Source organism: Ornithorhynchus anatinus, chromosome 4 (assembly GCF_004115215.2).
Source record: "Ornithorhynchus anatinus isolate Pmale09 chromosome 4, mOrnAna1.pri.v4, whole genome shotgun sequence".
Taxonomy (NCBI): Eukaryota; Metazoa; Chordata; class Mammalia; order Monotremata; family Ornithorhynchidae; genus Ornithorhynchus; species Ornithorhynchus anatinus.
The window spans coordinates 59,167,454-59,191,533 of record NC_041731.1 but is presented as its reverse complement, the minus strand read 5'-3'; the positions used below and the strand labels follow the sequence as shown (position 1 = coordinate 59,191,533).

At 45.4% G+C, this 24,080-nt stretch overlaps 1 non-coding gene across 1 annotated transcript; it reads right to left on the bottom strand.

Moving 5' to 3' along the window:
- Positions 1-2,715: 2,715 nt before the first annotated feature.
- LOC114811824 lies at positions 2,716-2,853 on the bottom strand. Its single transcript, XR_003759519.1, has one exon. It is a non-coding gene; the product is annotated as a small nucleolar RNA SNORA7 (small nucleolar RNA).
- Between the last annotated feature and the right edge of the window lie 21,227 nt (positions 2,854-24,080).

The following is a 24,080-nucleotide window of genomic DNA, read 5'->3' as shown; positions in this document are numbered from 1 at the left end:
ATTACACAGTTGGCAAGTAGAGGAGCCCAAATTAGAACCCAAGTCCTTGGTCTCAAGCATCGTGTTTTTATCACTGGGCTGTGCCGCTTCCCAATCAATTAATCACTCAATTAATGAAATTCGATAAGCACAGCACCGTACTAAGAGCTTGAGGGAGTACGGCAGGGTGGGTAGACTCGATCCCGGCCCTCAAGGAGCTTAGGAAAGCCCTCCGTCGAATAAGGAAGCCTCTACCCTCTAGTCCTCGGGCCGGCTGCCAAGATGTTGATACGATCCAGGGCCTCAGCGGGGGGAATGTAGGGGAGGTCCAAATCTCCAGAGGAAATAAAGCGAGGGACCGATCTCAGAGACCCTCTCCCCTCCTCACCCCCCGAGAACATTCCGGCAATAACGCGCCAGATGGAAGGGAGCCAAGCAGGCCCGTAAGCGGCCTTTGAAGGCCCTTTCCTCACCTGGTTGCCCAGAGAAGCCCAGGGGCAGCTCTCCCGCATGCCTTTCGGATGACCGCAGGCCTCCCGTCCGACGCTGTCCACCGAGCCCCGTTCGCGTGTGTGAGTAACTGCCGTTGTCCTGCTCTCCATCCTCGTGCGATGACAGTCCACTCGGGGAATTTCAGTCAAATCATTTCTTTTGGAATCTACCGGCCTAATCAATTTCAGACTTGGCTTTAACCAACCCGAAAGCTTCCCGGGAATAATCTGACACTCTCCTTCCCGTGAGATTCTGCTCCAGGAATCCCCAGCTATGCATGTGTTTGTGTGCGTATGTACACATCTATATACGTACATATATATATATACCTCAGATCAAAGTCGCCCGATCAGGAGTCCAGACAATGAACGGGCCTTCTTTCGGTCGACGATCTAAAAGACCGAACCAATTTCCGAGGAGCGGAGGAGATGGGGAGGGAGGGGGAGATCTTTAACCACCGCGCTGAATAGCAACGAGGAACACAAACATTTATTTTACCCGTGCGGACCTTAAAAAAAAAAAAAGCCCAGAAATCAGTCTTGTTTTGCTGTTGCCATATGGCGAACTGTGTGAGAAAAATTTACCAGCCTGCAACCCTGCAATTTCTGGTCTTAAATCTTATTTATGATTTTTACTTCTCTTCTTGCAAGGGGAAACTCCCAGGTGCTTGAACTGGAGATCCCTCATCCCCCGAATTGAAGCTCATCCCAAGACCCTTCCGAAGGAGTCCGGGGTCCCTCTCGTTCACGCTGAGCGGTCTGCACCTCTCGGCATCCGGCCCCCTCATCTCCTCCTGCCCCGAGAGCGGAGGAAAAAGCAGAACCAACTACCCAACTCTGTTTCCCCCTCCGATCTGGCTTTTGGAGGCTCCCGTGGTGTCTGCCTCCGGCTGACTTGTTAAGCAGCACGGCGTAGTGGATAGAGCACGGGCTCGGGAGTCAGAAGGCCATGAGTTCTAATCCTACCTCATCTCCATGTCTGCTGTGTGGCCTCGGGCAAATCAATTCAGTTATCTAAGCCGCTGTTACCTCATCTGTAAAATGGGGATTGAGACCGTGAGCCCCATGTGAGACAGGGAATGTGTCCAACCCAATTTGCTTGTATTCACCCCGGCGCTCAGTACGGTGCCTGGCACATAGTACGTGCTGAACAAATACCACACCTATTATTATTATTTATTATTATTAACCAAGGGACAGACTCCCTGGACAGGCTCACAACTGCAACAGTGGTGAATCATTCAATCATATTTCATGTGATCATATTCATTGAGTGCTTACTTTATAATGATAATAATAATGTTGGTATCTGTTAAGCGCTTACTATGTGCAGAACACTGTTCTAAGGGCTGGGGTAGACCCAGGGGAATCAGGTCGTCCCACGTGGGGCTCACAGTCTTCATCCCCATTTTCCAGATGAGGTAACTGAGGCACAGAGAAGTGAAGTGACTTGCCCACGGTCACACAGCTGACAAGTGGCAGAGCCGGCATTCGAACTCATGACCTCTGACTCCAAAGCCCGGGCTCTTTCCACTGAGCCACGCTGCTTACATAGTAAGCACTTAACAGGTACCATGATTATTATTCTTACTAGAGTTCTCCTGTTCCACATAGGAAGGGCTCAGTGAGGATTCTGCCCCTTCTGCCTCTGCACTGGCACGGGGGCCGCCCGCCCCGATCACCCGCCAGTTTAGAGACTATAAGCTCCTTGGGGGCAGGGGACATATCCACCAACTTGATTAGACTGCGCGCCCGTCAAAGGGCGGGGACCGTCTCTATCTGTTACCGATTTGTCCATTCCAAGCGCCTAGTACGGTGCTCTGCACGTAGTAAGCGCTCGATAGACGCTATTGAATGACTACTCTCCCAAGCAATTAGTACAGGGCTCCGCACACGGTAAGTGCTCAGTAAATACCATAAATCGACTGAGCTGTTCGTCTGTATGGACAGTAATGCCACTGAGCATGGTCACGGTCAATAGCACTTTTTGAGCACCGTCTAAGAGCAGAGCACCGTACCAAGCACCCGTCTTGAGCCGCCGAGTCATCTCCTACCCATTGCAACTCCGTGGACACATCTCTCCCAGAACACCCCCTATCTGCAATCATTCTGGTGGTGGATCCAGAGAGTTTTCTTTGTAAAAATACGGAAGTGGTTTCCACTGCCTCCTTCCATGCAGTAAACCTGAGTCTCCGCCCTTGACCGTCTCCCCCGTGCCGCTGCTGTCCAGCGCGGGTGAGTTTTGACTTGTAGCAGATTGTCTTTCACTCGCTAGCCGCTGGCCAAGCTAGGAATGGAATGGACGGGCCTCTGTTTCACTCTCCCTCCCTTAGCCGAGACTGGTAGAGGACTGGAAACTCTCCAGGTGAGGTCCTGAGAGGGGCTTCTGTTCCCAGGCCTGGCACAAGGAAAGAGGGCATGGCTCGCTGTCGATTAAGTGGACACTTACTAGTTGTATCTGTTGTAGTGATAGTAGCATGGCCTAGTGGATAGAGGACAGACTTAGGAGTCAAAGGGCCTGGGTTCTAATACCCGTTCCGCCACTCGTCTGCTGAGTGACCTCGGGCAAGTCACTTCATCCATTCATCGATTCATTCGATACTATTTAATAGTATGGACCGTTCCTTTTCTTTAACAGTGATCTCTAAACTCTTCGTGCTACGTGGCCTAGCGGAAAGAGGCTGGGCCTGGAATCCCAGCTCTGCCACTTGTCAGCTGTGTGACTGTGGGCAAGTCACTTAACTTCTCTGTGCCTCAGTTCCCTCATCTGTAAAATGGGGATTAAGACTGTGAGCCCCACGTGGGACAACCTGATTCCCCTGTGTTTACCCCAGCGCTTAGAACAGTGCTCTGCACATAGTAAGCGCTTAACAAATACCAACATTATTAAGTCAGAGGAGCTGGTTCATTCAATAGTATTTATTGAGCGCTTACTACGTGCAGAGCACTGTACTGAGCGCTTGGAATGAACAAGTCGGCAACAGATAGAGACGGTCCCTGCCGTTTGACGGGCTTACGGTCCAATCGGGGGAGACGGACAGACGAGAACGATGGCCATTCGCATCCTGACTCCACCAACTACCTGCCGTGTGACCTTGGACAAGCCACTTTTCCGTACCTCAGTTCCCTCATCTGCAAAACAGGGATTCAATACCTGTTCTCCCTCCTAGCTAGACTCTGAACCCCTTGTGGGACCTGATTATTTTGGATTTAATACTTAGTAGAGTGCTCGTTACTGTGTAAACACTTAACAAATACCACAATTATTATGCTTGTTGACCGGCTGACAATGGCAGCTGGGTGGACTGTAATCAATCATATTTTTTGAGCACTTACTGGGTGCAGAGCACTGTACTAAGCGCTTGGGAGAGTACACTACAACGGAGTTGATAGGTACATTCCCTGCCCACAGAGAGCTTACAGTCTAGAGAGGGAGACAGACATTAATATAGATAAATAAATTACAGATATGGGTATAAGTGCTGTTGGGGGGAATAAAGAAAGGGTGCAAATCCAAGTGCCAAAAGGATGCAGAAGGGAGGGGGAGAAGAGGAAGTGAGAGCTTAGCCGGGGGAAGACATTTTGGAGGAGATGTGCTTTTAATAAGTTGGCTGTGTGGAGCAATTATTCCCATCTCTGCCTGCGCTTTGGAGTGAGGGACTGGGAAGCACCGTGGCTCAGTGGAGAGAGCCCGGGCTTGGGAGTCAGAGGTCATGGGTTCGAATCCCGCCTCTGCCACTTGTCAGCTGTGTGACTGTGGGCAAGTCACTTCACTTCTCCGTACCTCAGTTACCTCATCTGTAAAATGGGGATGAAGACTGTGAGCCTCACATGGGACAACCTGATGACCTTGTATCTACCCCAGCGCTTAGAGGAGTGCTCTGCACAGAGTAAGCGCTTAACAAATAGCAACGTTATTATCATTAAGACAGAGAAAGTATCTTCCCTCGCCGCCTCTAGACTTGAGTTCGTTGCGGGCAGGGATCGTCTCTCTTGATTGCTCTATTATACTTTCCCAAGCGCTTAGTACAGTGCTCTGCACACCGTGGGCGCTCAACAGATACGACCGAATGGATGGATGGAAAGGAAAACTTGTCAGTTATGGCTGCTTCTTTAATTTATCAGCTCTCCCCTGGCGGATGCAAAATGATTCAGGGTGATACTGAAACACAAGATGGCGCTGAGAACCCACCTGCTCCTTGTTCCATCACTTTTGCTGTTCTGGGGCAGAAATAGAGTTTGAGAACCGAGATATCAAAGAAAATCCGAATTGATCCCGGGGTAAAAGTACGTGCTGTATGTTTCGAACTTACTGCACTACAAACAGAATGGGTCACCGAGTTATTTCTCCACATCTGGCCTTTGCGCGATCCCTATTTACCTCGACTGTACTGTCCCCCTCTAGACTTGAGCTCCATTGTGGTCAGGGATTTTCTCTCTTGATTGCAGTATTGTACCCTCCTATGATTGGACTAGATTGAACTGTAGTTTAAAGAAGGAGGCCATATAGGTCTCTGTGGAATTTGATTTGGTCAAAGGGGGCCCCAGATCCCTAACCTTTGGAAAGGGGCCTGTAGCTTTCGGGGCTGTCCCACCGGACCGTCCGTTGAGCCCGCGGCCTCTCTTTACCTCTCCACCCCTCAACCTCAGCCACTGTCAATAGTACTGTTGGTATTTGTTAAGCGCTAACTATGTGCAAGAGCACTGTTCTAAGCGCTGGGGTAGATACAGGGTAATCAGGTTGTCCCACATGGGGCTCACACTCTTCATCCCCATTTTACAGATGAGGTAACTGAAGCACAGAGAAGTTAAGGGACTTGCCCACAGTCACACAGCTGCCAAGTGGCAGAGTGGGGATTCGAACCCATGACCTCTGACTCCCAAGCCCGGGCTCTTTCCACTGAGCCACGCTGCTTCTAAATAAAGCACTGTTGCAGGCTGAAAGTAGTGTAAAAGCAGAAAGTGAGGGTATGGAGGCAGGAGCTCCGTGAAGGAGTCCAAGCTCCTGTTGTGATCCCCAAGTTTCTATGATTTATGTATATAACTGTCTGTCTCCTCCCTTCTAGACCGTAAGCTCACTGTGGGCAGCGAATGTGTCTACTGTAGTATCGTACTCTCCCAAGCGCTTAGTACAGTGCTCCGCACGCGGTAAAACCTCAATAAATACGACTGATTGAATGAACATGAACACGGCAGGGACAGCAGACTGCGGGTGGCTGAGATTACCTCAGGAAGGCCGGTTTTGCCCTGGGGAGGTGGGGTTGGGAATTGGGCTGGACCCGTAATTTTAAAAAATTGCAAAAGAAACAGTCGTAGGGAGACAGTGTGTCCTACTGTAAAGAACACAGGCCTGGGATTCAGGAGACTTGGGTTCTAATCCTGATTCCACCCCTTCTGTCACCTTGGGCAAGTCACTTAACTTCTCTGTGCCTCAGTTTCCTCATCTGTAAAATGGGGAGGAAATATCTGTTCTTCTTCCCCATTAGATTAAGAGCCCCATGCGAGACGAGCAACTGTGCCTGACCTGATTACAGTGCTTGGCTCATAGTAATAATGATCGTAATAATAATAGTATTTCTTAAGCACTTGTTATATGCCAGGTACTGTACTAAACAATGGGGTAGATACAATCAAGTTGGATTGGACCCAGTCCCTGTCCCAGATGGGGATCACAGCCTTAATCCCCATTTTCCAGATGAGGTGACTGAGGCCCAGAGAAGTGAAGTGACTTACCCGAGGTCTCACAGCAGATAAGTGGTGGAGCCGAGATTTAGAACCCAGGTCCTTCTGACTCCCAGGTCCAAGCTGTATCTTCTAGGCCAGGCTGCTTCTCCAAGCTGCTTAACGAATACCACGATTAGTAATAATCGTAGCTGCTGGTGGCAGAACAGTGGGTATTTATTGTTTGGCCCCGGTTAAGCTGGTATAAATGCGAGGTAAACAGATCAGGCACTGTCCCTGTCCTAAGTGGAGCTCTCAATCTTTATGGGATAAACAGACAGTTGGAACCTTAACCTTAGCAAAATGAAAATAAATTCCAAAATTAGCAACGCAAGATAGCAAGGTAAAACAAAATGGTTTATCCCGGTGCTTGGAAGGAAGGGTTCATTCACACTCTTGTGGACTCCGGCCGCAGTCTTGGTTTCCCGGCCGGCAGGAACCTTCCCAGAGCATGGAAGTTTCCAGGAGGCCCCACTTCCGGGCCTGTACGGCAGGAACCTCTAGATTGGAAGCTCCTTATGGACAGGGAATGTGTCTACCACTCCATTATATTGTACTCTCCCAAGCACTTAGTACAGTGCCCTGCACACACTACGCACTCAATAAATAGGCCCACTGTGGTATTATGAGGTCTGCAGATCATGAGGGTCTGCCAGTACCCACTCTCATTCATTCAGTCATATTTATTGAGCGCTTACTGTGTGCAGAGCACTGTACTGAGCCCTTGGAGTTCAGTACAGCAATAAACGGACACATTCCCTGCCCACAGTGAGATTACATTCTAAAGGGCATTAATATAAATGAAGAATTATATATTAATATAAATGAAGAAATAATTCTAGACGGGCATTAATATAAATGAAGAAATGACAGATATGCACATAAGTGTTGTGGGGCTGGGTGAGGGGTTGAAAAAGGAGCAAGTCAGGGCATTGTACTGGAGCTCCCGTTTTGAGGAGTTCTGGCGGAAGGCAGTGAAACCGCTCAGCTATGAATGGCATCGGTAATGTAAATTTAAAATCGGAGCCCTCAAGCGAGTCCGAAACCACCCTTTCTGGACATGTCACAGCCCTGACAGGGAGAGATGTTCCAGGAAAAATGTCAGGATGGCTCTGTGCCGACCCAGGGGCGCGTACAAATGGCGTTTGTTAAGCGATTGCTATGTACCAGGCACTGTATTAAGCAATACAAATGTGCAAGAAGTGTCAATAACTTCTAGCGGAAGTCCTCTTTCTGCCCGTACACTTGGCTCCTCCAGAGCTAACTTCCTCACTGAGGCCCAGTATCCTCTATCTAGCTGTCCACCTCTCACCCGTCCTGTCTCTGGTCTGAAACACCCTCCCTCTTCAGTCTCCCCACTCTCAAAGCCTTACTGAAGGCACATCTCCTCCCCAAAGGCCTTCCCCGACTAAGCCTTCATTTCTTATTCTCCCAATCCCTTCTGCTCCACTCTTGCACTTGGATTTGCTCCCTTTATTCACTCTTCCCTCAGCCCCACGGCACTTTACATACATATCCGTAATTTATGTATAATAATGTCTGTCTCCCTCTCTAGATTTTAAGCTCGTTGTGGGAAGGTAACATGTCTGCCAACTCTATTCTATTGTGCTTTCACAAACGCTCAGTACAGTCATCTAGACTGGGAGCTCATTGCGAGCGAGGAACATGTATATTAACTGTGTTCTATCCAACTCTCCCAAGCGCTTGATACAGCGCTCTGCACGCAGTAAATATGATTGATTGATTTATAGGCACACCCCATCCCTCTCCCACCCACATGCTGAAGGAGCTACTGGAGCAGAACTTCAGGCCCTGAACTGGTCAGTGATGTGGTAGGCAAAGTTTATTCTATTCAAGTCCCCCCCTTAGGTCCTGGAGAAGTCCATCTGAGAAATGATAAGAGCCAGATTAGCATATTAAAAGGTCTCCCCTTCCAGGGGAAAACAACTCTCCCTGTGGAATAGATCATCTTAGCAGGTGGACCAGTTTATAACAACATTTACTTAATCATAAGTGATGTATTAAATCCATTAGGGTTAGGATTTTCTGCAGTCTACTTTCAAAATTAAGGAACTCCCTACAATTAGATGTTTTCCAGAAACTCCTGACAACCCTATAAATACAGCCCAGAATAACCAAATGCAAATTTGAATCAGAAACGAAGTAACTTAAGCTGAGGTATCTCTAGAAGGTATGTCCGTGACATTGGCCTGTGTCCACTTTATTCGGTCCATCAATTACTTTTACTGAGTGCAGTCAGTTTGCTGAGCAATGTACTAAAAGAGTTAAGAGAGGACAATTCAGTAGAGTTGGTAGGCATTATTTCTGCCCTCATTCAATCATTCAATATTTATTAAGCGCTTACTGTGTGCAGAGCACTGTACTAAGCACTTGGAAAGTACAATTCAGCATCAGAGAGAGATTATCCCTGCCCACAGCGGGCTCACAGTCCAGAAGGGGGGAGACAGACATCAGAACGAGTAAAAAGGCATCCATATATATATTGTTGGTATTTGTTAAGCGCTTACTATGTGCAGAGCACTGTTCTAAGCGCTGGGGTAGATACGGGGTAATCCGGTTGTCCCACATGAGGCTCACAGTCTTAATCCCCATTTTACAGATGAGGTAACTGAGGCCCAGAGAAGTGAAGTGACTTGCCCACATTCACGCAGCTGACAAGCAGCGGGGCCGGGATTCGAACCCATGACCCCTGACTCCCAAGCCCGGGCTCTTTCCACTGAGCCACGCTGCTTCTCTAAAAATATAAAATAGAATATATAGTCTATATTTATATTTATATAAAATATATAAATAGAATTATAGATGTATCTACACATTAGAACAAGTAAACAGGCATTAATAAAAATAAATAGAATTATAGATATGTGCATATATACGCAAGTGCTGTGGGGTGGGGAGGGGGAGTAGAACAAAGGGGACGAGTCAGGGCGATGGGGAGGGGTGGGAGATCTGAGGAAAAGGAGGGCTTAGTCTGGAGTTTATAATGTACCAAGGGAGAGAGACACTAAAATAAATTACAGACAGGAGGAGCAGCATGGCCTAGTGGATAGAGTATGGGACTCAGACGGACTTGAGTTCTAATCCTGACTCCACCACCGGTCTACTGTGTGACCTTAGGCAAGTGACTTAGCTTCTCTTTGCCTCAGTTATCTCCTCTGTAAATTGGGGATTAAGACTGTGAGCCCCAGGTGGGACAGGGACCGTGTCCAATCCGATTTGTTTGTATCTACCCCGGTGCTTAGTACAGTGCTTGGTACATTGTAAGCACTTAACAGATACCATTAAAAAAAAAGCCTCCTAGAGGAGATGTAATTTCTGCTTAATCAGTCAATCAATTCTATTTACTGGGTGCTTACTGCATGCAGAGCATTCTTCTAAGTGCTTTGGAGACTACAATACAACAGAGTTGGTAGACGTGAGGTTTCCTATCACCCCTAAACTTTTCAAAATTTCTCCACCAACTTGGAAAAGCAGCATGACCTAATGGTTCGAGAGAGCCCCAGCCTGGGAGTAAGAAGGAACTGCTTTCTAACCCAGCTCTGCTACTTGTCTACTTACTCTATGACCTTGAGCAAGTCACTTCACTTCTCCATGCCTCAGCTCTCTCATCTGTAAAATGGGGATTAAGACAGTGAGACAGTGGGACAGAGTCTACGTCCAACCTGACTAAATAATAATAATACTAATTACGGTATTTCTTAAGCGCTTACTATGTGCCAAGCACCGTTCTAAGCACTGGGATAGATAAAAGGTAATCAGGTTGTCCCTCGTGGGGCTCACAGTCTTAATCCCCATTTTACAGATGAGGTAACTGAGGCACAGAGAATTTAAGTGAGTTGCCCAAAGTCACACAGCGGACAAGTGGCGGAGCCAGGATTACAGCCCATGACCTCCGACTCCCAGGCCTGTGGTCTTTCCACTAAGCCAGGCTGCTTCTAACTTGTATCTACCCCAGCGTTTAGTGCAGTGCCTTGCACATAATAAGCACTTAACAGATACCATTAAAAAAACCCCTCCATAATATAACGGCAGGTCGACGGATGAGTCCCCAGGTCTCTGGGCAGCTGAAGGACTGCAAGGAAGTTCTAAGGAGGCTGCGGGTTTCAACATGAAATTGTCAGCTCTTTGTCCAATCCAGTTAAGTCATTTTAAGATTTTTGACCAAAGAGGGGAAAAAAATGTTTTCAGTTAAAGTACTGCATTTTCCTTTAGTCTTAGGAAATCACACTCATCTACATCTTTCCCTATTGGAGAGGGAAAGTAAAATTATGTTTTACCTGGAATCTGTGCTGCAGATAGCAAGCACTCAATAAATACCATAGATTGATTGATTGAATGATGCTGTTGGCACCCATACAAGCCAGTTAGTCACTTAGTCAATCATATTTACTGAGCGCTGTGCGTACAGCACTGTATTAAGCGTTTGGGAAAGTACAATATAACAATAAACAGACACATTCCCTGCCCACAGTGAGCTTACAGTCACAGCAGCGATGGTGACAGCAAGTGGGCATAGTTGAGGCAGGGGAGGGAATGAAGGAGGTGCTCAATAAATACCACTGATTGATTGGTGGATGGATGGATGAATTGACTGGCTAGCGTACACTGCTGAAAAAATGCTGTCTGGGAGGGTAATCCCAGCTGTATGTGCTAAAACTTCCTGTGCCCATTCTGGAGCTGGTGATTCGCCAAAGCCACCCTCAAGGTGCCTTGTTCCAGAGAACTTTACTCAACTGCTTAGGACAGACACACCCTAAATGCTAATGGTATTTTTATTGAATCCTTTTCTAAATGTTTTAGCAGTGTATAGTATCTATAAAGTGTGTTTATGCACCCTTAGGCCATATGAGCCAGGGGCTCGTTTGTTATAAATAAAACAAATAAATAATAGGGATGAAGGAACACTCATTAAACAAGCACTTAATAACATCTGCTAAATGGGGGCTCTGAAACCCAGTCTGGGGCAAGAAAGCATCTCTCTGAAAGGATCGTAGTAAAAACTGTCGCAATCTATGGGCTGGAATGAAGTGATGGGGGTTAGCAGTTTTAGTTCATCTCCCAGTTTATGTGAGAAAGTTAATCACGTTACGTTGGTAATTTTGGAGCAGTCGGTGATTAGCTGAAGGTCTACTTACCTGGTTTTGTAACTGTGTAAATGCTTTGCCAGTTTGTACATTTTGTAAACCATGTGAAAGAAAACATTAGCTGGTTAACATGCTGCCTTTGCCTTCAGCGGTTCAGTCCAAAGTATTTAATCTTCCAAGGTTTCATCCCATGCCTCTGATATTTACTATTAATAATTATAATAGTAATTCTGTTATTTATTAAGCACTTACTATGTGCCAGGCACTTTATTCAGCCCTGGGGTGGATAGTAGCAAATCAGGTTGGACACAGTACCTGTCCCACGTGGGGCTCACAGTCTCAATCCCCATTTTACAGCTGAGGGTTACTGAGGCCCAGAAAAGTGAACTGACTAGCCCAGGTGGAGCCAAGATTAGACAAGTGGTGGAGCCAAGATCAGAACCCATGACTTTCTGACTTCTAGGCCCATGCTCTATCTACAACGCCATGCTGCTTCCCCGGGAGACAAATTAGTCTCTCATTCAGAGAATCCTCGCAGTTGGCTCCGAAATAGTTGACCGACCCCGTTAGATAGATAAGCAGCATGACCTACTGGATAGAACCAGGGCCTGGGAGTCAGAAGGACCTGGGTTCTTATTCCGACTCCTCCAACTGTCTGCTGAATCCAGGTGCTTCTGACTCCCAGGACTGTGCTCTGTCCACTAGACCATGCTGCTTCTCATGATGCTTAGTTAGGTAATAATAGTTGCGGCATTTGTTAAGCACTTTCTACGTGCCAAGCGCTCTACTGGGGTAGATATTGGGCTGGGGTAGATACAAGATAATCAGGTCAGGCACAGTTCCTGTTCCAAGCAGGGCTCATACTCTAAGTAGGCAGGAGAGCAGCAGCATGCCTTAGTGGAGAGAGCACAGACATGGGGGATCAGAGGTCCTAGGTTGATGATGACGATGATGGCGTTTGTTAAGCGCTTACTATGTGCCACGCACTGTTCTAAGCACTGGGGGAGATATAAGGTGATCAGGTTGTCCCACATGGGGCTCATAGTCTTAATCCCCATTTTCCAGATGAGGTAACTGAGGCACAGAGAAGTTAAGTGACTTGCCCAAAGCCACAAAGCAGAGAAGTGGCGGAGCTGGGATTAGAACGCAGGACCTCTGACTCCCAAGCCCGGGCTCTTTCCACTAAGCCACGCTGCTTCTCTAATCCTTGTATGCCAGTCGCTTGCCGGATGACGGTGGGCAGATCACTTAACTGCTCTGCACCTGTTTCCTCATCTGTAAAATGGGGATTCAATACCTGTTCTTCCTTCCCCCCTAGACTGTGAGCCCCATATAATAATAAGAAGAAGAACTGTGGTGTTTATTAAGTGATTACTGCGTGCCAGGCACTGTACTAAGTTCTGGGTGGATACGAGTAGATCTCTATTTTACATATGAGGTAACTGAGGCACAGAAAAGTGCCTCAAGGCCCAAGATCACACAGCAGATAAGTGGCAGAGTCGGGATTAGAACCCATGACCTTCTGACTCCCAGGCCTATGCTCTATCCATTACACCATGCTGCTTCTCCAGCAGAAACTGGGACAACAACTGTGTCTGGCCTGATTATCTTCTATCTACCCCAGTGCTTGACACACGGTAAGCACTTCACAAATCTGCAAAAAGTGATTGAATCCCCATTTTACAGATGAGGAAACATGGGCAGAGAGACGTTGTGGTTTGCCCACCGTGTCAGCTGGCAAGTGGTGGAGGCAGAATTAGAAGTCGAGTCCCCTAATGCCCAGGCTCACGCTCTTTCCCTCAGGCCACATTGCTCTGCTGCTTTACACACGATAGGGGCTCATTTGTTTTATTGATTGGTGAAGTAAGCTAATCTATCTCTAGCCTATCCCTCCATTTGCCCTCCTATTACAACCCAGATCACGCACTTCATCTCTCTCCAACCTTCCTACTCACTGTGCCTCGTTCTCGTCTCTCCTGTCGCGATCTTTTGTCCTCACCTTCCCCCTGCCTGGAATTCCTTTCCTATCCGCATCTGACAGACCACAGCTCTCCCAATCTTCAAAGTTCTACTGAAATTCATTCGATAGTATTTATTTTTTCATTCATCTCCTCTTGGAGGTCTTCCCCGATTAACTTCTAATCTCCAGATTAATACCGGTTCCACTTCAGCCCTCCCGTACCACCTGAGCACCTCATACTCCCTCCCTCCTTCTCCCCTCCCGCAGCCGGAAACTCTCATTTCCTTATCTTTGTACTTGGTTATTTGTTATTTGTTACTTTGTTATTTCCTCCTATCCTTATTTTGGTCTCTGACTCCCTCCTAGATTATAAAATCCTTGAAGGCAGGGTTTATATTTGCTAATTCCATTGTACTCACCCAAGGGCTTGGTATGGTTCTCTGCGCACAGTAGATACTCAATACTTTTGATTGAATGCTTGATCGATGGGCTGTTTTATGCCAGTTCTACGTCTTCTCCCTCCTTCCAGCCTCCTCCAGCTCTCTATGTGACTGAGGGAGTCCCACAACAGAGCCGCTGAAGTCTTTGAAACAGCTGTCCTGACCTGGGAAATTCTTAGGGATAATCAGGGGATTTCCAGAAGACACTGAGGGATGTTCAAACAGTTGCTTGACATTAGTGTTGATATTCTCGGAATGACCCATAATTCCATTGTCAAATGCCGTTAGAAGAAATTTTTCAGAGATCTCCAAGATCCAGTTCCTGGGGCTTCCCCCTAATGAATCAGGATTACTCTACCTCAAACATTGTGTCTCCTCTCTATATCATTGTCTGCTGCCTTGCTACATAGAGAACATAGCCTGGGAGACTAGAAACCCGTCTTATTTCAAGCTTACTTCTGGGACACGGTGGGGCTGTTGGTCACTGAATCTTATCATCAGTCCATACTATGTCATTTATTGGCCACGTTAACGTCGTGGTTGATTCACGAGTGAGTGATTTCACTACTGTGACCATAAATTAGTCTGACACTAGTGCAGACCCATTCCGTGTGGATGCAAGAGAATGGTGCCTCAGTTTACCCACCCATAAAATAAGGAGCCAGCATCCTTGAACTCCTCACAGGCTCTGAAGAATTAGGCAACTCTTAATAATAATAATAATAATAGTGATACTTGTTAAGCACTATGGGCCAAGCACTGTTTTGAGCTCCCCTTTTCCCTCTGCTCCTTCTGCTCCCCCCCTACCCCCCTTCACCTCCCCTCAGCTAATCCCTCTTTTCCCCCCTTTCCCTCTGCTCCTCCCCCCCCCACCCCTCCCCTCAGCACTGTGCTCGTCCGCTCAACTGTATATATTTTCATTACCCTATTTATTTTGTTAATGAGATGTACATCACCTTGATTCTATTTGTTTGCTATTGTTTTAATGAGATGTTCATTCCCTTGATTCTATTTATTGCTATTGTTCTTGTCTGTCCGTCTCCCCAGATTAGACCGTAAACCCGTCAAAGGGCAGGGACTGTCTCTATCTGTTACCCATTTGTACATTCCAAGCGCTTGGTACAGTGCTCTGCACATAGTAAGCGCTCAATAAATACTATCGAATGAATAAACCCTGGGGAAGATACAAGACAGATTGGACCCAGTCCCTGTTTCTCGTTAGCTTCACCATCTAAGACATAAGGAAGGAAGGCAATGTCCCTTTTGCTCCACCACAAACCCCCCTGCAGCCTGCCCTCTCCAAATCCTCCCCCTAGGGAGATAATCCAGCACACATTTTGAGCCTGGATTAATTTGAATTTTTGTGGTGGGACAACGTTCTAAAGGATTTTTGAGGTTTTTAGAGAGCTGTGTTCCATGCAATGTTTATTTCCTTTAATCATTGTGGTTTGTGTTGGATAAAAAAGTGTCTCATTGATAAAGCCATTTCAGGTGAATGAGGTAAAAATCGGCTTTCTAAAGCTACCTGTAGTTTAGGAAACCTGTGGTCATTGTAATTTTCTCATTCCTTGATTAAAGTAGACAATTTACTGACTTTAACAACCTATAGAAAAATCTTCTTGTGGATAAATTCATAAGAAAACAAGGGACAGGCAAGACTTACTTTGTTTGGCACAGTTTCCTTTGATTGTTTAGCTATAAATTAGTGGCAATACTTCTCTCCTGCAAGGACTCTACATGTTTTATGTTTGTCCAAATGCTCTAGATTAGAACCACATTGAAGCTCATTAATAAGTTTTGAGATGTTTAAAATATGTACACAAAGCACAGTCTTAAATGAAGTATAACATATGGCGGATGTGAAAGTGAAGATGATCAACCCATAGAAACGGTTTGATTTGGCACAACTGGCATTTGAAATTATAATTATTGAGGAAATTGACTTTGCTGTTTAGGATCAGATTTGGTTTTGAAAAATTACTACCAACTTTGTAAACATTAAAATAGAAGCAATAAAGATGTGAAATTTCACACTGGGGATCTACAAAAGTTTGGATAATTATAAGCATATGGTTACTTTACACGAGGTCTCTGTTATATGCGCATTTCCTACTGCTCTGGGAAAACCAAGGTACTCAGATTGAGTGTTTATTCACAAGCATAGAAAATGTCCCATTTCCCATTAGCCTGTCATAATCTCTATTTCTGCTTCAGAACTTCAAATGCTACAAATTGAATGATCACCTTTCCTATCATTTGTTTTTCTACTAAAAGCAGAATTTTTTTTATGATATTGGTTAAGTGCTTTCTATGAGCCAGGCAGTGTTCTAAGCACTGGGGTAGAGGCAAGGTAAATCAGGTTCGCTACAGTCCGTGTCCCACATGGGGCTCATAGTCTTAATCCCCGTTTTATAGATGAGGTAACTGAGGCACAGAGAAGTCAAGGTCCAAGGTCAATACAACAGACAAACGGTGAAGCCGGGATTAGAACCTTCTGACTCCCAGGCTCATGCTCTATCCACTAGGCCAAGCTGCTTCTCAATTCTAATTATTTCATAAAGGCAATCAACCACTAGTTCTGAAACAGAACACAAATGATCAACAGATTGTTTTTAAGAGCAATTCTGCAGAATCTTCCCATAAGTAGAAGTCTAAACCCACATTGACTAATTAACTTGAAGGTTAATTTGAAAGTGTTTAGCTTGACACAGTTTGCAGTTAACATGTTTTGTTCTTTTTTTAATTCATGAAGATTTCCTGTAAGCTCAACTAACTATATTCTGCCTGATATAAAGTGGCCAAAATTTCCCCAAATCACACCAATCACTTCATCTGCACGCAGGAATTAATTTATGAAATGCCATCCGCTTGTTGTGGGCAGGGAACACACTTATCGACTAATTCGTATTGTACCCTCTCAAAGCTCTTTGTACAGTGCTCTGCACACAGTAAGCGCTCAATTAAATATGATTGATTGGAGAAAATATCAAAATCAGTTTTAGAATCTTCTTATACTTTGTCCTTAAATATTGGCATTTGTTTCCTTTTGAAAAATAAACATTGCATTCTAAATATCCTCAAAAATTTTCCCTAATTCTTTTCGCAACCATTGAAACTGTGATAGTTATTCGTGGCAAGTCGGTTTTACACTACCAATATACGTATTCAAAGATGGCGCCACTGATGATGAGATCCTATCCGGGTGTATGAAAATACCAGTGAGCCATCAACACTTCCTTCCTCATTGTTTGTCTGAAAATTTGAAGAAAATTCCCTGCTGCACTTTCTTTTGTCAAACCGGCCTCCAGCCATCCCAATCTTTGTAAAGTCTTTGCTCCAAGATAGTAAATTTTCCCAGAGGCCAGAGCCATGCCCAGAAGTTAGCCCCCCTAAGAAAATTTGCCCGACACGATAATCACTTGAAGTAGGCTCAACTGTCGTAGAACTGGTTTTTCTGCCATCCCGCTGCTATGACGCCTTGTTTGAGACTGTGTTTCACTCTGTCTTTAATCTGCTTATGTGTGTTACCTTTCAAGTCACTATGTAGCAGCAGCTTTAGTATCCTACTATCAACAATTTTTACCTCATGTGTAGAATGAGAATTAAGATTATGAGTCCCATGTGGGACATGGATGGTGTCCAGCCTGATTAGCTTGTATCTACCCCAGCGTTTAGAACAGTGCCTGTCACATAATAAGCGCTTAACAAATGCCATTTAAAAAAAAAAAATCCTTACATGTCTCTCCCAGGGAAGCCATGCTGCCATGAGTGTTGTCTCGGTGCTAGCGAATCTACTATTTCTAGGCCCCGTGGTTGCTAATCACGTCTTGCCATTTGCTACTGAGTTTGGTTCCCGGATGAAGCTGGTGAAAACTGCTAAAGAGGATGGATAGACAAAGAAGCAGAAAACAATGAAAAAAGACCAACATCGATTGTGGCAAAGTGACAGAGTGTGACAATGGTGGAATATCAAACTCCATTACCAAGTAGATGGTTGCTGTCAAGGTGTCCAATGTTCTATATGACCGTTTGACCTGATGAGAAGCTTCTAAAGCTTCTGAAAAAGCAGATTTCACAACAAGCGTATGGCATTTCATAAGTTAATTCCTGCGTGCAGATGGAGCGATTGGTGTGATTTGGGGAAATTTTGGCCACTTTATATCAGGCAGAATATAGTTAGTTGAGCATACAGGAAATCTTCATGAATTAAAAAAAGAACAAAACATGTTAACAGCAAACTGTGTCAAGCTAAACACTTTCAAATTAACCTTCAAGTTAATTAGTCAGTGTGGGTTTAGACTTCTACTTATGGGAAGATTCTGCAGAATTGCTCTTAAAAACAATCTGTTGATCATTTGTGTTCTGTTTCAGAACTAGAGGTTGATTGCCTTTATGAAATATTTATCAGAAAATGTTTTTCTTAAAGTCTTAGCAGATTTTCTAACCCCAGCGCTTAGAACAGTGCTCTGCACAGAGTAGGCGCTTAACAAATACCAACATTATTATTATTTTCTACCAATTATGAAATTGCCATCACCTTTAAGCATCAAGCGGCTTGCCCTGTGCTACCTCACCTCACTGATCTCCTACTTCAGTACAGCCTACGCACTTCACTCCTCTAGCACCAGCTTACCCACTGTGCCCCAATCTCATCTGTCTCACCAGTGACTGATTTCCCATGTCTAGACTATAAACTCATTGTGGGCAGGGAACATGTCCACTAATTATGTTGTATTGTACTCCCCCAAGGGCTTAGTACAGTGCTCTGCACATAGCAAGCTCTCAACAAATACCACTGGTTGGTTGATAAAATCATCAAAACCTAAAAGGACAAGTTTTAATAACAGGCTTACTGCCTTTTTGATTTCCTATAAGCAAACTTTATGTCATTTAATCTCATTCGTGAACTTGACGTGGACCCTGTCAAAGAGGAATACAAGGCATGAATTTTTACTGACGATTTCACTGACCATTTCAGAGAGGAGAGATTAAGATTAAAAAAGGGGACGGATCATCTTCTATCTTGGTTAGTTTAGTCATTAATCATCTTGGAGGTAAGGGATTAGGTCCATAGACCTCTCAGGGTCCCCACTTTAGGATTGTGTGATTCTTAAAACAAACCGAAGGAGAAAGACTCCATTAGGTGTCCTTTCCATTAAAGCCCAAGCCATCCTTATGATGATACAATATAAGAGGACATGAGGTCTAATCCCGGCTCCCCCACTTGTCTGCTGTGTGACCTTGGGCAAATCACTTAACTTCTCTGGGCCTCAGTTACCTCATCTGTAAAATGGAGATTAAAAGTGTGAGCCCCACGTGGGACAACTTGATTACCCTGTATCTTTCCCAGCGCTTAGAACAGTGCTTGGCACATAGTAAGCACTTAACAAATACCATAATTACTATTAATATATAACGGTGAGAATTGGGTTCAATTTTCATTGCCTTAAGAGGTTGTTAGAGAAAGGGATGAGGAAGGGAAGACAGTTGTTTGGGGTGCTGCATAATAATAGTGGTATTTGCCAAGCCCCTGTAATAAATGTTGGGGTAGTCAAAATATAATTAAATCAAACCTAGCCTCTATTCCATATGGTGGGTAAGAAGAAGATTCCTATTTTACACATGAAGAGACTGAGGCACAGGAATGTTAAATGACTAGCCCAGGGTCACATAGCTGGGATTAAAACCCAGGGCTCCTGACTCCTAGACCTATGCCCTTTCCACTAGACCCCACTGGGCCACCATTTTCTGGGGCTACCTACTGGTAGCCTCTCCAGCCCTGGTCCAAGAGAGTGAGGTTTAGGGACAATAATAATAAGAATAATAATAATAATGTTGGCATTTGTTAAGCGCTTACTATGTGCAGAGCACTGTTCTAAGCGGTGGGGTAGATACAGGGTAATCAGGCATGTTAAATGACTAGCCCAGGGTCACATAGCTGGGATTAAAACCCAGGGCTCCTGACTCCTAGACCTATGCCCTTTCCACTAGACCCCACTGGGCCACCATTTTCTGGGGCTACCTACTGGTAGCCTCTCCAGCCCTGGTCCAAGAGAGTGAAGTTGAGGTAGAGAAGCTACTGAATCAGCAAGGAGTTCTGCTCTTTAACACCCCTCCCCTTAGAGCATCCAGGGACCACTAAAACCTCTAGTGCCCAAACTAAGGGACACATTATTTCTGCCCCAGGCATCTTTGCTGGGTCTTACTCCGGCCCTGGAGATCATCCCTCTCCTTTTGCCTGCCTTCATGAAGGACCACAGCTAAACTATCGGAGACAGGTGATAATCCAGCCTGGTTTTAAAGATCTCTTGAGAAAGAAATTCCACAGATTCTCTCAGTAATCCCTTCCAGTATTTAACAACCTCACTGGAAAGAAATTCTTCCTTATACCATGTACCAAGTCCCTCGTTCCGTAGGTTAGCTCGACGTCCTGGGTTTGGTCCTCAGGAGGGATGGAGAAATAGCTGGTCATCATCCTTGGTGTAAAAGACCTGCCTATACTTGCAGTCTGTTATTTAATAGCCTTTCAGGTTTCTATTCTCCAGAAATGATCCCAATTATTTCATCTTTGCTCACAGATCTTATTTTCCAACCACTTCTCTTTCTGGCTCTTCTCCAAATCCTTTTCAGATTCTTCACAACACCCCTGTGAGCTCCACAACTGGATAGAGTACTATTTTCTAGTAAGTGTCTGACCAGGGCTGTGTCCAGGGGGAGAATTATCTTTCGTTTCTGCATTCTATGGACTTATTTCTTTATCCCACTTTTGGATGTACAGTGCTTGACATTTCTGACTCCAAGACCCTTATCCTGCTGCTTTGATTGTTCCCTGCTTTGTGTTTTTTGCAGCTTGTTTTCTCCCGATTGCTTTATTGAATCTTTTTCCACTGGTTTCTGACCACGTCTAACAATTGACTGAGTTCTCTTGGACTTCTGATACGGCTCCCAGGGGCTGCTTCCCTTTCCCTCTTTTGGGAATTCCCCAGTTTGTTTGGGATTTTTCTGTGGTATTTGTTAAACCCTTACTAAGCATTGGAATGGGTACAAGCTAATCAGGTTAGGTATAGTCCATGTTCAACGTGGGGCTCCTGGTCTTAATCCTCCTTTTGCAGATGAGGTAACTGAATCACAAAGAAGTGAAGTGACTTGCCCAAGGTCACACAGCAGACAAGCGGCAGAGCTGGGATTAGAATCCAGTTCCTTCAGACTACTAGACCTGTGCTCTATCCAATAGATCACGCTGCTTCTCTGTTGCACCAGTAGAGATCAAAAAGTGACTGGAATAAGGAATGAGGACATTTGGAAAGAGCTGGATTCGAGGAAGGTGAGGAATGAGAGAGGCTTCGGCTCCCGGCTCTGCCACCTGTCAACTGTGTGACTGTGGGCAAGTCACTTCACTTCTCTGTGCCTCAGTTAACTCATCTGTAAAATGGGGATGAAGACTGTGAGCCTCATGTGGGACAACCTGATTACCCTGTATCTACCCCAGCACTTAGAACAGTGCTCTGCACACAGTAAGCGCTTAACAAATACCAACATTATTAACATTATTAGTGTATGGGGGCAAAATATTAATAACAATTGTGGTATTTGTTAAGGCCAAAGTTATTCTATGCCAAGCGCTGTACTAAGCACCGGGGTAGATAGGGCTTAGTGGAAAGAGCCCAGGTTTGGGAGTCAGAGGTCGTGGGTTCTAATCCCAGCCCTGCCACTTGTCAGCTGTGTGACTGTGCAAGTCACTTACCTTCTTTTTGCCTCAGTTATCTCATCTGTAAAATGGGGATTAAGACTGTGAGCCCCACATGGGACAACCTGATTGCTTTGTATCTACTCCAGTGCTTAGGACAGTGCTAAGCACATAGTAAGCGCTTAACAAATACCAATATTATTATACAAGATAATCAAGTCCCACATGGACCTCACATGGAAAGAATAAGGACAATCTCGAGGGTGGAGTGTAGCCCAAGATAGGACTAAATGGAACTTTTTCAAGATTTAAATTGAGGTTTTAGAATATCAAATATTCAATATTTGCTAATAAGGGGAAGATAGGATAGCATACCTTTAAGGGGAATTATTCCAGTGGGGCAAAGACACTCACTTTTGCATAGTTGTCTAGTGAATAAACAAATGATTTATTGTTTATAAATACATTATATAATCATATATACCACACATTATATCATTTATTATGACCAGTCAGTCAATGGTATTTACTGAGTGCTTACTGTGTGCGGAGCACACAGAGGGCACTGTGCTAAGCTCTTGGGAAAGTACAATACAAAAGACTTGGTGGACACGATCCCTACCCACAAGGGGCTTACAGTCTACAGGGGGAGATAGACATTAAAATAAATCACAGATAAGAGAAATAGTAGAATATAAAGACTGGGACGAGTATCAGAATTTTTAAGGAATTCACTTGTAGAGGAGCAACATGGCCTAGTAGATACAGCATGGGCCTGGGAGTCAGAAGGTCATGGGTTCTAATTCCGGCTCCACCACTTGTCTTCTGTATGACTTTGGGCAAGTCACCTAACTTCTCCGTGCCTCAGTTCTCTCATCTGTGAAATGGGGATTGAGACTGTGAGCCCTATGTAGGACAGGGATTTTGTCCAACCCAAATATCTTGTACCTACCCCAGCGCTTAGAACAGTGCTTGGCACATAGTAAACACTTAACAAATACCATAATTATCATCATTATTATTATTATTCTTCACAGCCAAATGCATAGTTGACAATCGGGGAGGGTAGATAGGAGAAATGAGGGCTTAACCAGGGACAACTTTCTGGAGGAGATGTGATTTTAGGAGGGTTTTGAAGGTGGGGAGGGCAGAGGAAAGTCAGATGTGAGAGGCGGGGGAGTTCCAGGCCCAAGGGAGGGCATGGGCAAGAGGTCGCCAGCAGGATAGATGAAATCAAGGTAGAGAAAGCAGGTTGGCATTGGAGGCATCGAGTGTGGGGGCTGGGTTGGAGTAGGACAGCGGCGAACTTAAGTGGGAGAAAAAGTGCTTTAAAGCTGATGTTAAGAAGCTTCTGTTTGATCTGGGGGGTTTTGAGGAGTGGGGAGAATGGACTGAACAGTTTTTTCAGGAAAATGATTTGGGCAACAAAATGAAATAGGGATAGGGGAGGAGAAAGACGGGAGGCAAGGAGGTCGATGAGGAGGTCGGTAAAGGTTGTCAGGACAGGATAGAGTAAGGGCTTGGATCAGCCTGGTAGCAGTTTGGATGGAGAGGAAAGGGCAGATGTGAGCGATGTTGTGAAAGTAGGACCGACAGGATTTCATGACAGACTGAATGTACGGATTGACGTGATTGATTCCCAGTGAAGATATGATTTGAACTGGACCGAGATTCCCTCTTCGCAGCCCAGAGCTCCTCGAATAACTGCCGACTTGGGGCTGTGGGGGGGATGATTGACTGGGGTGCTGCTGGCAGGTCCAAGCATGCTTTCATTCATTCAGTCAGTCGTATAGAGAAGCAGCGTGGCTCAGTGGAAAGAGCCCGGGCTTTGGAGCCAGAGGTCATGGGTTCGAATCTCGGCTGGGCCACTTGTCAGCTGTGTGACTTTGGGCAAGTCACTTAACTTCTCGGTGCCTCAGTTACCTCATCTGTAAAATGGGGATTAAGACCGTGAGCCCCACGTGGGACAGCCTGATTCCCCTGTGTCTACCCCAGCGCTTAGAACAGTGCTCGGCACATAGTAAGCGCTTAACAGATACCGACATAATTATTATTATTCTGTGCAAAGTACTGCACTAAGCACTTGGGAGAGTACAATATAACTAAACAGACACATTTCCTGCCCATAACGAGCTTACAGACTAGCTTAAAGTCACAGCTTCCTGCTTGTGCATTCGCAGTAGCCTCCGTTGGGTTCTGAGACTAAAATTACTTCTTAAGGTCATTGCTGAGATGTCCCTTTACTTCCCTTGCTTACCTCCTAGTGGGACTCTGGAGTCAGGGGCTGGCGACTGACTCTTGCAGTGACCGTTACCCCTAGTCCCTGCCTCATTCCTGAGCTGGCCCTGTTTATGATATTTCTAGTCAGTCAGTCAGTCGTATTTACTGAGCGCTTACTGGGTGCAGAGCTCCGTGTTAAGCACTTGGGAGAGTACAATATAACAATAGACCAACACATTCCCAGCCTTAGATGTATGAGTCAGTTACTATTTATCTATGAATATCTCTGATTCAAGTTTATTCAGATTGCTGGAGCGCTCTTGAGTAAAAGTCTTGTCTTCAGCTGTCAAGTCATTTCCGAACGTTAATGACTCCATGGCCACATCTCTCCCCCAGACGCCCCACCTCCATCTGCCGTCGTTCTGGTAGTGGATCCATAGCGTTTTCTTGGTAAAAAATACGGTAGCGGTTGACCCT